This window comes from Mastigoproctus giganteus, chromosome 12 (assembly GCF_048544385.1).
Source record: "Mastigoproctus giganteus isolate SK-2022 chromosome 12, ASM4854438v1, whole genome shotgun sequence".
Lineage (NCBI taxonomy): Eukaryota > Metazoa > Arthropoda > Arachnida > Uropygi > Thelyphonidae > Mastigoproctus > Mastigoproctus giganteus.
Genome location: NC_143586.1, coordinates 97,346,388 through 97,358,931, shown reverse-complemented (window position 1 = coordinate 97,358,931; position 12,544 = coordinate 97,346,388). Strand labels below are relative to the sequence as shown.

General features: G+C 35.8%; 1 protein-coding gene across 2 annotated transcripts in view; it reads right to left on the bottom strand.

Annotated features, from left to right (window-relative positions):
- The window catches only part of LOC150077291 (mediator of RNA polymerase II transcription subunit 25-like), a 763,048-nt gene that overhangs the window by 693,152 nt on the left and 57,352 nt on the right, over nucleotides 1–12,544 (bottom strand). The gene's annotated exons all lie outside the window — the stretch shown is intronic.

The following is a 12,544-nucleotide window of genomic DNA, read 5'->3' as shown; positions in this document are numbered from 1 at the left end:
TGGGGTGCCGGATTAACGAGTTTGCTAAAATAACCAGTGGTTATTTTAGCACATACATTAGTTTAAGAAAAAATTTCCCCAGGGGCCAAAAAATATTTAGGAAATAATTTGATTAGTAATTCTAAAATAAATACTGTAATGTCGGTGTTGTCGTTTTTCGCTTAAAATATATTTTTAAAAAGTCTTTTTTTATGTCGCATATTATGTGGCCAACGTGGCCACATTATGTTGGTTACTTTATTTCTTGAGAAGCCGTGTCAACCACATACATGACGCTATTACAGCATACATATGAAGGTTGTTTGTGATTAGTTTATTGCACGCGTGGTGAGCGCTGCAATAAAACTAATTACGATAAAATAAACTCTCAAACGTCACAATAAGTTTGTCAGTATTAGAGATTTTGTGAAAACAAGTTCATTAGCGCGCTGTATTATCCATCATACTGTGTTGCGTTTTTCTGCAAGTTTGTATAAGCGTGTTGTAAAAAAAAAAAAAAAAAAAATCTAAAAAGGAATGGATAAAAGAAAATTACTAAGATAAGAGGAACTGAGAGAAATTGCTGGAATTTACAATTAAGCAGTTAAACTTCTCACAGACACACCACTGTCGAGTTTTTTCAGAAGTTCAACTTCATCTGTTATAGACAATGTACAGTGTTTGCGCTTTACACCACGAGAGGCACTTCCTTTATGCATTGGAACCATGGCTGGGGCTAAATGTGAGTCAGTTACAATAATAAATGTAGAAAAACAAGTGGGAATGGCCTGCCAGTGCTTACGAGTTCGTGCCAACAGCTGATGCTACAACCAATGCCACCAAAACAGTAGCAGCAGGTTGGTGTACCAACCCATTTGAAATTACGTTCGCGGAAATTATGTCCGAATTACCGGTGGCCGGATTAGTGATGGTCAACCTGTACTTATATAATAATTTTATTCTTTATTGTACTAAATAAACATCAATTATAGATCACCACAAAATTAAATAGATACCGTACACCTTTTCATAATGAAATAAATATATAAATTTTAAAAAAATAATGTTTTAAGTAACTTAAACCGAAATTATGTAGCACCCCTGGAACGTTGTTGCGGCACCCCAGTTGAAAACTCCGTACTATAGTGATAAAATTGAAGAAGAACAAAATGGATTTAGGATAGGTAGATCTTGTGCACATGGATTTTTTACTCTGAAATTATTATTCAAAAAACACAAGGAGTTTAACAGAACAAACATAGCATTCACTGATTATAAGAAAGAAATATGGATCAAATAGAATCAATGTGCTAGTTGTTCAAATCGAACAGCTAGATCTTCAGTTCTAACTGTTCCTTGTGTATAAGAAATATAGAAACATTGACTACAAAAACAAAATTCGTGGGCTTTTCAAGGAAAGGATCCCACCCAAACAAAATTTGTGTTGGTAATACAATTCTTGAGCAAGTAAATTGTTATTAGGAATACACTGATACCTCCAAAAACACTGAAGCCGATTTATTAAACTAAGATACAATAAACAATAACAGGAGCTTTCGGGGCAAGGTGCCCCTTCTTCTGCTGGACAACGGTACAAATATGTTATATATAGAATAACAATATAAGACTGGGCGTTATCACGCATTAGCCAAAGTAAGGTGCATACATGAAGTGGATGAACATTATATGGAATAGAACAATGAATGAGTCACTGGGCAGAATCAGACATCTGGTGTTGGGAATGTAAGGCACAAACGCAAGACATATGCCAGCATTCATTGCACTATAAAACAATTGTCTCCATAATTGTGTGCATCATACTCCCTTATTACGGTTGAAGACACTACTATATTTTGCATGTGTAGTGCCTCAAGCCACGAGCATTGGTGGTAGTTACGTGAGTGGTCAACGATCTTAACATCATGTCAGGGATTGAAGTCGTGTTGTTCAGACCAATAGTGCTCGGCAAGCAGAGTGTTCAGAGTCAGCAGACCCTTTCATGGTTCTGAGACGTGATCTTTTAGCCTTCTAGCGGTTTTGCCTACATAACAACTACAGCAGTCAAGGCATGTAATTCAGAGTGGATTAGGTCCTAATCCACCCCGAAACAATGAATTTATCTCAACTGCCTACATTCCCTACTACCTGGACATATTGGAACACCTTGCCAGAATCCTATGCAACCATATAAAGTGTTTACACCTTCCTGCTAGGAAATTACAATCGATTATTTCTAGGGTGAAAACACCGATCCCTCCTTACGCAGCTGTTCTGTATACCGAATTACATGCCCTGACTGCGGTAGTTGTTAAAGGGCACCTCGCACAGAAAGCTCCTGTTTTTGTTTATTGTATCTTAGTTTAATAAATCGGTTTTAGAGTTTTCGGAGGTATCAATATATTCCTAATAGTTATGCAGCCAGAAACCAAAGGCCTTTTCTCAAGTAAATTGTTTTAAATATCTTGGCTACAGCCTGACTTACGAAAAAGAAAGTAATATTAGTAACAAAATTCAACATTATAACAAAGCACTCAGAATAATCAATCAAGTTTTTAAACAGACAAAAGTGCAGAGAAGTTGCTTTTGGAGTTAGTTGAGGCTGACAGTTTAAAGAAATTCAAAAGTAAACACCTACATGAGGAAGAAAGCACATAGGTTGCATTTTCTTATCTATTTTTTTTTTTTTTTTTCAACAGTGCAGCAAAAGCCAGTGCCTTCCTTGCACTGTGGCTAATATTAATACTAATTCATTTTTATTTCTGATAGCACGTGCAGATTACACTACTCTGAATTTTGCAAAAAGTTCATTGATGTTTTCTCAGAAAATGTTATTTCTGAATCATTTTCTAATGCTGCTTTCAAAAATGACTTCCAATTTGTTTCCATCACATCAGGTTTTTTAAAAATCACAATAAAATTTTATTTTTCATAAATTTTTATTAATTTTGGCAGAATCTGGGCACTGAAATTATAAGAGAATGCTACTTTTGCCATTCTTTTATATTTAAATACATGTTTAAAACATTATTTAAAAGGGTAATCTGATAAAAAATTATGTACCAAGTACATAATGAGTTGCTGCCGCTCTACTCTGAAACTGATAATGTCACAGCGGCAGCCATTAAAAACATCTTTACTGCAGGAATTCATTATGAAACTGGTACAGTAAAATAAATAAAAAAAGGTATTGCTGCATTATTTTCATTGGAAAAATTATTTCAGTGCAATGAATGGAATTTTTCATTGTACTAGTGTATAATGAAATAATTCATATAAAATATATTATCTTCTTCTTCTTCTTTGTCCTCGCCTTCTTTCCACATTCACGTGGGGTCGGTACACATATACTTTCCATCAATCACCGTTTTGGCATAGTTTTTACGACCGGATGCCCTTCCTGACGTCAACCCTCACCATTTATCCGGGCTAGGGATTTAAGCTGCCGATCTGCCAAGCCTTACACAGCTATATAGAAGTGGTAGCTCTTATACAATGGTGATGTTGCAATTTAATAATTTTACGCAATTTATGCTGAATTTCTAATCCCACTGAACAAGCAGGTGGCACTGCTGTAGTTCTTTTATCTCATGAAAATTGCTGACTCGGTAGATTGACTGTGACCTTGAAAATAACAGTAATAAATAACTCAGCAACACATGAGTATTTTTACATACAATTTGGTATCCTGAAAACTTCTACCGCAAAGCTATCAGGTAGCACAACTATTCCGCTAATAATTCCCAGTGACTGATTATAGTTCCTTAAAAATTTAATGACCTTGAAATTTCCTGTTTTCCTATATCCAAGAATAGTAATGATAGCCATTTTAAAAAAAGTTCAGAGTCAGAAAATTAAACCACCTTTAGGTCCCAGATCTTAGCCTATCACTCACAACACTTACTTTATCTAAAATATAACTTCTTTTTGAGCAACACTTCCTAAAACCTTCTTTATTAACTAATTTTAATAGTGCACTAATTTAGCTAGCATACAGCTGGTGCCACTAGCGCCACTATAAAATATATTATAATAACACTAAAATTATTGGTCTACAGTAACTGAAATAAGATATATAATTTTGACACTCAAATGGTTTTAATTCCTGAGTGAATACTCCATCGATCGTTGTTTCATTACATGTAGTATTTACTAAATTATTTGACTTAATATCTAAATTGAAGACATCTTTCATAAATTTACAAAACTTCTTTCCAGCCTCAGAATTTAATTCTAAATTGAAATCACCAGCGAGAACTATAGGTATACGATCCAGTGGTTCTTCCAATAATTTTGCACCTTCAATGGAATATGGCATCAAATTCTGAATGTGAATTTTTGAATTATATCTAACTTCAATGGAATATGGCATAAAATTCTGTTTATGAATTTTTGAATTATATCTAACTTCAATGGAATATGGCATAAAATTCTGTTTATGAATTTTTGAATTATATCTAACGACATCCCTGGAGTGATGTATGTGGCAACGATGAAAATAGATTTACTATTGAATTTGCACAAAGATCCACAAATGTCTCCAATTTCAACTGATACCACCGTCGCATTGCTACTATTATTGTTGTGCAAAGATATAAACGGTGTACTGATGATAGTTGAACCTTCACGTTGATATATCGCAACACCACCAATACAAACATCCGACCTTTTAAATTGAGTCATATATTGGAATGGTTTAAGTAATATATGTTCATCATTATCCAACCACGTTACACTTAATATCGATATTTTGGATTGCTGCAAGATTGTGTCTGTTTCGATATCTCGAACATGGGCCTGTAAACTTTGTATGTTCATTGACGATATAGATATACCACTTTGTATGAAATCTTGCAGTTCATCCTGTAGAGATGGTAGCTTATTATTTTTCAAGTGATTTAGTTCAGCACCAAATTCTATATTACTAGTAGCTTTACCATGGTGAAATGCGAAATCATCATGGGGACTTGTTGAAGGTCCCTCCTTGAGATTTTTATATAGTCAAAGCACAAGCACATACTAAAGGAAATTGTGCACGTCTGCATGTTAATTTCCTATTGTTCGTGAATGGAATCATAGTTGATTGTTTTATAATAGGTACGGATTGACTAGATAAATGTTTATCTTTCACATATTGTTGATAATGAGATTGAAGGTTATGTCCTATTTTTGACTCAAGAAATTTCATCCATACTCATTTAACTGTTTCGTCGTCCTCAAATTCGAAATATACTAAAGTACTGATTGCACCGTTTGCCAATCCATCAACCACATCTATATTTGTAGTAATCATGTACGGTTTTCCTTTCAATAATGACAATGTATGGAAGTCCTGAAGTTTCGGTCATTGACATTTTATGATTTTTATTTCGAATCCCTTTCGGACATAAATTAGTAGCATCTTTTTGGTAAACAAATCTCGATTCTATAATTTTAAGTTCATCTGGTAATAACGCTTCTCCATTGCTATTTTTGTAATAATTTTAGAAAATGTACTATCAGACTGTCGAATAACTTGTACTAATTCATGAAATTGTAGTGAATGCCATAATTCTGGAGCAATCTCTAATGACTTGTTTATAAATTATTTCGATTCCAATATAAAATGAGTAACGTTAGCTGTTCCTACTGATTTAAATGCAATTTGCAAATTTTCTGTGGTACACATTCGCATAATTTTCATTGCCATATATAACAAATGTTGGGGAGTTACTACACGATGATCAGATCTACGAATTTCACTTGATGCCATCATAAAGGGAATAATTTTCAATCCATTTTTAAATTTTCGTGCATGTCCCAAATATATAGCTAGAAAAGAAAGTTCTTCTGCATGTATATCAAATATGAAACTTGTTGGAGATGATTTCAGACCCGGTGCTATACATAAATATTTATCTTCAGACCATAATAACGTTTGTTGTTGAATTAACAGTAGTTCATCATCACTGTTGACAGGTTCCACAATTTCATCTGAACGTTCCTGTTCACTATCATCATTTGTCCCCAAGAAATCGTCACTCACTTTTATGCCGTAGAATTTATACAAAGGTGAATTTATCAAATACCGTAACCATATTTTCACTATTTTCTTCTGCACACATCCTTGTAGATATGATGATTTATGTATGAGTTTACATTTTATATATACATTAATGGCATAACCATCATCTAATTCTCTAGGTAGCTGATGGACCATCATATTTAAGTTAACTGGTACATTTATTACTTGTCCAATGATCCCATATTGTCCATTTTCATAACATAAATGACAAATTTGCATAAAGGGTAATCGTGGTGAGATCAAACGATCAGTTACATCTGGTGGAGGCAAATTAGTAGGATATATTGGATATATAAATCCATTTGACGTGGCCATAGTTGGTATCAGTTCCTCTTTTAATGAAGTATGACATATATTACATGTCGTGAAAGTACTCACTTCTTGTAAATGAAATTCATTTTAAAGTAATTCATATGAAGTTGTTGGAAATGGTTTAAAATCTAATTGAAACCATAAATGATCACAAACATTACAACTAAATCCAAATGAGTTTTTGTACACTAGTTTTTAAAACTCACCGTCAGCTCGTGTAGACGCTACAGGGATGTAATCAGGAATGTCATTATTAACCATTTCTAATTTCGCTTTTTTTCATGGATGATATTCCTTCATTCATTTTGCTGGAATTTTAGATTCCTGATAAGTATCAGGCATAGTAGAATTCAACTCGGTGATTGAATTTCATTATGATTCAGAATAGTTTGAATTTTTAATTTCCTTTCTTCTGTTCATTATATTCTTTCATTATTTCAGCTAGAGTTTTGTTGGGTGCAGTTTGAGAACTCCCAGATATAACAAAACACTCTTGTTGAATTTCATCTGGATTCACATTTCTGTCCAACTTCTCTTTCTTTCTTTCACGATATTCCTTCGAATGATGGGCTGTAAATTTTGGCACAGTCACTCACGTATTAATCATTATGTTGATATAACGGTATAACGTAGCACGTCACTGCTCAATTGTACTTGTTTTGCCACTGCAACTTGTTGCGTCACTGCAGCAACAAGTACAACGCATGCGCATCTGGTTTCGTGACAATTTCTAGGTAACAAAGCTTTTTTCCAAATAATGCAGGTAAAAACATTTTTAACAACAAAACCACTAAGCACTCACCTCTCATTTTAAAAACTGATCTATAATGGGTCAAATTTTTGTGTCTTTGATTTTCTTGCAGATCTTTCTACTTTACAGCCCCTTTTCAGCATCCAGCAATAGTCAGCCATTATGTTGAGTCACATTCCACCTTCCCTGGTATACCTCATCTCCATGTCTTTAATATCCTCGTTAAACTTCTCACCCTGCTCTTCACTAACACTTCTTAGATTTTTTGGGAAGTAGTTCAGGTAAGAGTGTAACAAATATACCTTGACACACATGTTGCAGTCTAGCTTCCTGAAATTTGCCAATATATTTCCACCTATATTCTTGTAGTCCAGATCGTTGTTCCCTAAGAAGTTTTCAACAACAGACCTGAAGCTAATCCATGCCTGTTCTTCTTTTATTCATAGTTCCCTCAAAATCTTGGTCTCTAATCAGTTTGTGAATTTGAGGTCTGGAAAAAATACCTTGTCTTAGCCTCTCTTGGGTGATTGATGAGAATTTGGTACAAAGGTATCAATTTGGTATCAAACCCAGTTTTATATGCAATGGAGGAAGGAGGACAGTTCTGGGGTCTACCAGTGTTTATGAACTATGTTTGTTGAACCAGCAACAAACTGTCCCTCTTTAGCCACACCATTAATATCCCAGTGCTTACTCTTTGCCTGACTATTCCAATCACACAAAAAGCAAGGCATTTTTGTGTAGCCAAATTGCTGTCCAATTAACTTGCCTATCACTTTAAAGTCAGCACATATCAACCAACCATGTTCTTCATCCTTAATATTTGTCAACAACCTTTTCAAATTCTCATATGTTTCCTTCGATTGCAAAGCGTGAGCTACTGGAATTGACCCATATTTATTTCCATTGTGGAACAACATACCTTTGACTCTTTTTTTGATGGGTCAATAAAAAGTCTCCACTGGAGACTTTTTATTGACCCAGGATTGTAACTAATTCCTAAGTAGTTCGAGCCCGTGCAAAAAAAACCATAGAATTGTCCTCAGAAAAGTAGAGAACTCTGTACCATGAGAAAAATGTCCCATGTGCTAGAAGATTTTTTGACATAAGTCTAGAGTCAAGGAGTTCTGCAGATTCCTTTGGTAAAATTAAATCTCTTACCAGATCATTGTGGTTCATGTTGTGAAAACAGTTGAGGGCTGGACTCAACATCTCCAGGCATTTACACTTCAGTTTCATCTTCAGAAGCTTCACTTTCAGCATTCTCTGCTGACACATTCTCCAATATAACTGGAGTACATGGAATCAGGAGGTTATCTCCAAGTATGGTCTAATGACAGAAGGAATATTAGGATATACAATGCCCTTCTTGCTCTCTGCATCGTATCCCTCTACATTAACTTCTTTTTAACATTTTTTCACACTCTCAATGATTCAACGTAGGTTCGGCAAACTATGTGCAGCCCATTGTTTACCTTGGTCACCTAGTTTCACCCCAAAATAAGCACAATACACATTTTTTACAAATCCTGTAATATCCTGTCTTTGCTTGAGAACTACATCCACAAACATAACAAAATACGTTTGGATTGTTCAAACACTTGCGTGAAGACATTATACTCACTTTTCAGCAGAAGTCTGACACAATAACCTCAAAAATAAAATAAGTTCACACTAATAAACACTGCTGCATGGATTTCTCAAGGGTCAAGAAACAAAACTGAAGGTAGTGTTGTTGACATGCAAATATTTAGTTTCCAAATTCCCAGCATTTACTCCTAACTTACATTCAATAATACAACTCTCATTACATCAACTTCAGTGATTTGTGAAAAAAAGATATGTGATATAAAAAAAGAATAATATTTCTGAAATCAGCATAAAAAACTGAGTTAAAAACAGCTATTAGTTTACAAACATCAAAAACCACACAGAGTGGTATTACCAATGGATTTTTTTGCCACGAGTCGGTCAGCTGTTTTGTGCTCCGCAATTTAATGCTAATTACAGCGGTTTTGAGTTCAACTTATGGATGAGTACACATCACCTATATCCTTATCGAGCAATTGATCCACTGAAGAAGCTTTCATCCTACTACCTGAATCAGGTAATTTTTATTTTCTATTTTCCATATTCATATCATTGCAAAATGAGTAAGAAATGCTACAGAACATTGTAATGTCTGCTTTTGTCCACTAGCTATAGACACAAGTGCTGAAAAGCTTACAATCCAATCACAGCATTAAACTGAAAAGTGCACCCGTTGCTATCGCTCAAGCCCCCCGCTGATTCTGCTCGCCATACTATTTGACTACGCAAAAAGTTTGCAACCCCTAGTTTAAAGCCAACTCGCAGACCACAAAAAAGCTATAGTCACCAGAGGTTTAGTTTCTGGCTCCTACTTAATAAAAAAAAAAAAAGAGCATTTCTGTTTCAAAGTGCTCAGGATGTTCTGTTTTACCATATACTGTACAGCACAAAACGATTCGAAAATAGTTAACGAATAGCTGCTTAAAGCATTATTCGGTCACTGATCCTGTCTAGAAACGTGCAAGAACGTAGGTTGAAAAGGTCTCCGCCTGTAAGGAATTTCTGCAAAAATCGCAGTTACATCTCTCCTTATAACCGTGGCTGGTCCTTCAGGGAATGGAGGGAAGGGGAGTACGGCAAGTACAGTTCCTCGGAATGAAATGAGCCCCAAATCTAGGGGGGGGGGAATAGTCGATCCAGGCAAGGAAAACTCCATGCTGTCATTTTCTACATTACATTTTCGCACTTGGTCTCTTGAACCAGCCTAGCTTATAAAGAAGAATATTACATCCCCCCCCCCGCCACTTCGAATTCAAATGGTGTTTCTTTTCTTCTAAACATTATTTAATTTACTATAACTCACAATACAACAAACAATCGTAAGCTTCAAAATGAGTTGTCGTGAACAGAATGTAAACATTTCGAATTTACATTTTAAACATGGATGGTGTCTAGGTTTCTTACCCAGCAGGACAGGATTATTTTGTTTTATACAGTATTATGATACAATAAGAAGCGCTTTTATACATAAACATACAGCAAACATATATTTGGGAGGGAAGTAAGGCTATATTCCGTGCAGGGTAGATATTTTCGTTTTCCTAGTACTTCGCTAATGAAAGTTTTTCTGAATCTAACCTGCTAAAATTGCACAATGTAACTAAAACATGTATGTTCATATGCGTATTTTGCGTGGCGAATCAAACATTGTCATTGATTTTTTTCCGGTGCCAGTATTTTGGTGGCAATTGAAGATTTTGTTTCTGCGACATTTACATGTACAGTATTACATACTTGCATGTAAATGTCACATTACAAGTGCTTTTGAATACTGTAGTATAACTTCTGGGGCTCACATCTGGTGAGTATGGGTTTGGCACATCCAGGGACCTGAGCTGGATATCATCATTCTTCTCTTTCTTGGTGATTCCCTTCTAGTTCTCTCTCAGGGTACCTCCGAATATATATAAATATATATATATATATATATATATATATATATATATATATATATTTTTTTTTTTTTTTTTTAAATGGTGCAGCAAAAGCCTCAGGCTTCCTTGCACCATATGGCTAATGATAATACATGATAATACAAAAAAAAAATGCTACACAACATTGTAATGTCTGCTTTTGTCCACTTACAGATTGTAAGCTTTTCAGCACAAGTGCTGAAAAGCTTACAATCCAATCACAGCATTAAACTGAAAAGTACACCCGTTGCTATCGCTCAAGCCCCCGCTGATTCTGCTCGCCATACTATTTGACTACGCAAAAAGTTTGCAACCCCTAGTTTAAAGCCAACTCACAGACTACACAAACAACTGTCTATTGAATATCTCCACTGCAACTCAACTCAACCATGAGTAGAAACAGAAACCTCTAAACTCGACACAGAAGTTTGTTTGTTTGTTTGGTTTTTAGGAGCATTAGCAACTAAGGCCATATTGCTCCGGGAATATGCGGTCGTCATTCCCTTGACCTTTCCGCATCCTCCGTATTTGGTGGTGACGGGCTCGAACCCCGGTCTAATCAAGAAGCGTGTGCTACGCACTGTTGCTCCTTCCCACCTGGCTACGGAGATGCCTTGACACAGAAGCGTGCTCAATGTTGTTGTTATTTGGTTTTTAGGAGCATTAGCAACTAAGGCCATATTGCTCCGGGGATATGCAGTAGTCATTCCCTGACCTTTCCGCATCCTCCGTATTTGGTGGGCACGGGCTCGAACCCCGGTTTAATCAAGAAGCATGTGCTATGCACTGCTGCTCCTGCCCACCTGGATATGGAAGCACCTGTGTGCTCAATGCTGCATTTGACTGGTGACATCATCCTCTGCACTAGCTGTGACAATGCCATCTGCTCCGGACTTTCGGGCCTATCCCCATCCAGCTGGAAGAAACTCTCCAAGGCAGCCAGGCTGAAGGAATCGTGCTGCAAGACGTTAAGTTCATCGGGTGACAAGGACAACCCGATATCCTCCAACAACAACTCACAGAACTCACCATGCACAGCCCTCAGCAGATAACTCCCAGCAAGGCAGAACTTAAGCTGCACCGCCACTTGGTAATACTCAACACTATGCCAGCCCATAAGAAAATATGGACAATAATACCTACGAGACTGACAGATCCTGTACGTATATAATGCCACATACCACACCACCTCCTACAGACCAACACCAGGCCATCTGAACCTGTCCACATCGGATACAAGTATCAACGTATCCTCAGCAACCCCTCAGACAGCTTATATTATGCAAAGATCTGAAATCAGTCAAAGTGCAGTGCACCTGCGCAAAGGTCAGAAGGGTGTCAAACCCTTCGGACATTTTTTAATATATAATTTAATAAAAATATATAATATTATATGGTACATACTTTTATAATAAAATTCCGGGAACCTTTTGAATGTACCTCGTACATTCAAAAGTTTTATATTAAATTTTTCTGCATTTTCTCTTTCTGCAGACACATACTTTGAAAAAGGCTTCCTGCTTCTACTAATTTCTTTGCTAGTTATAATTATTAAATAACTATCTAGATGTATGTAGATTATAAAAATTAGTAAAGATAATTTAATTTCTTCTTATCTTCTGTTGTTTAACCAAATAATTGGACACACAAAAAAGGCAACTACGCAAGAACAGAGTGTTTGAAGTGTTTTACTGTAAAAACATCAAAATCAGAGTAGTGTTTTGATAATGCAGTCTCTAGAATAGGCTGGCTTTGATCCTGGGGTAACATGCATGGATGCTGGCACATATTGGAAGATTGAGCCTGTATTCTTGTGCTGGTTTATCTGCTGCAATAAAATGATTATAACCAAGGTTGTAAACTCTTCAGCCCACAGTGCAATATAGAGTCTATGAGGAAAATTTGTAAAGTGAAACCCTTTTTTTAAAAATGATTTTC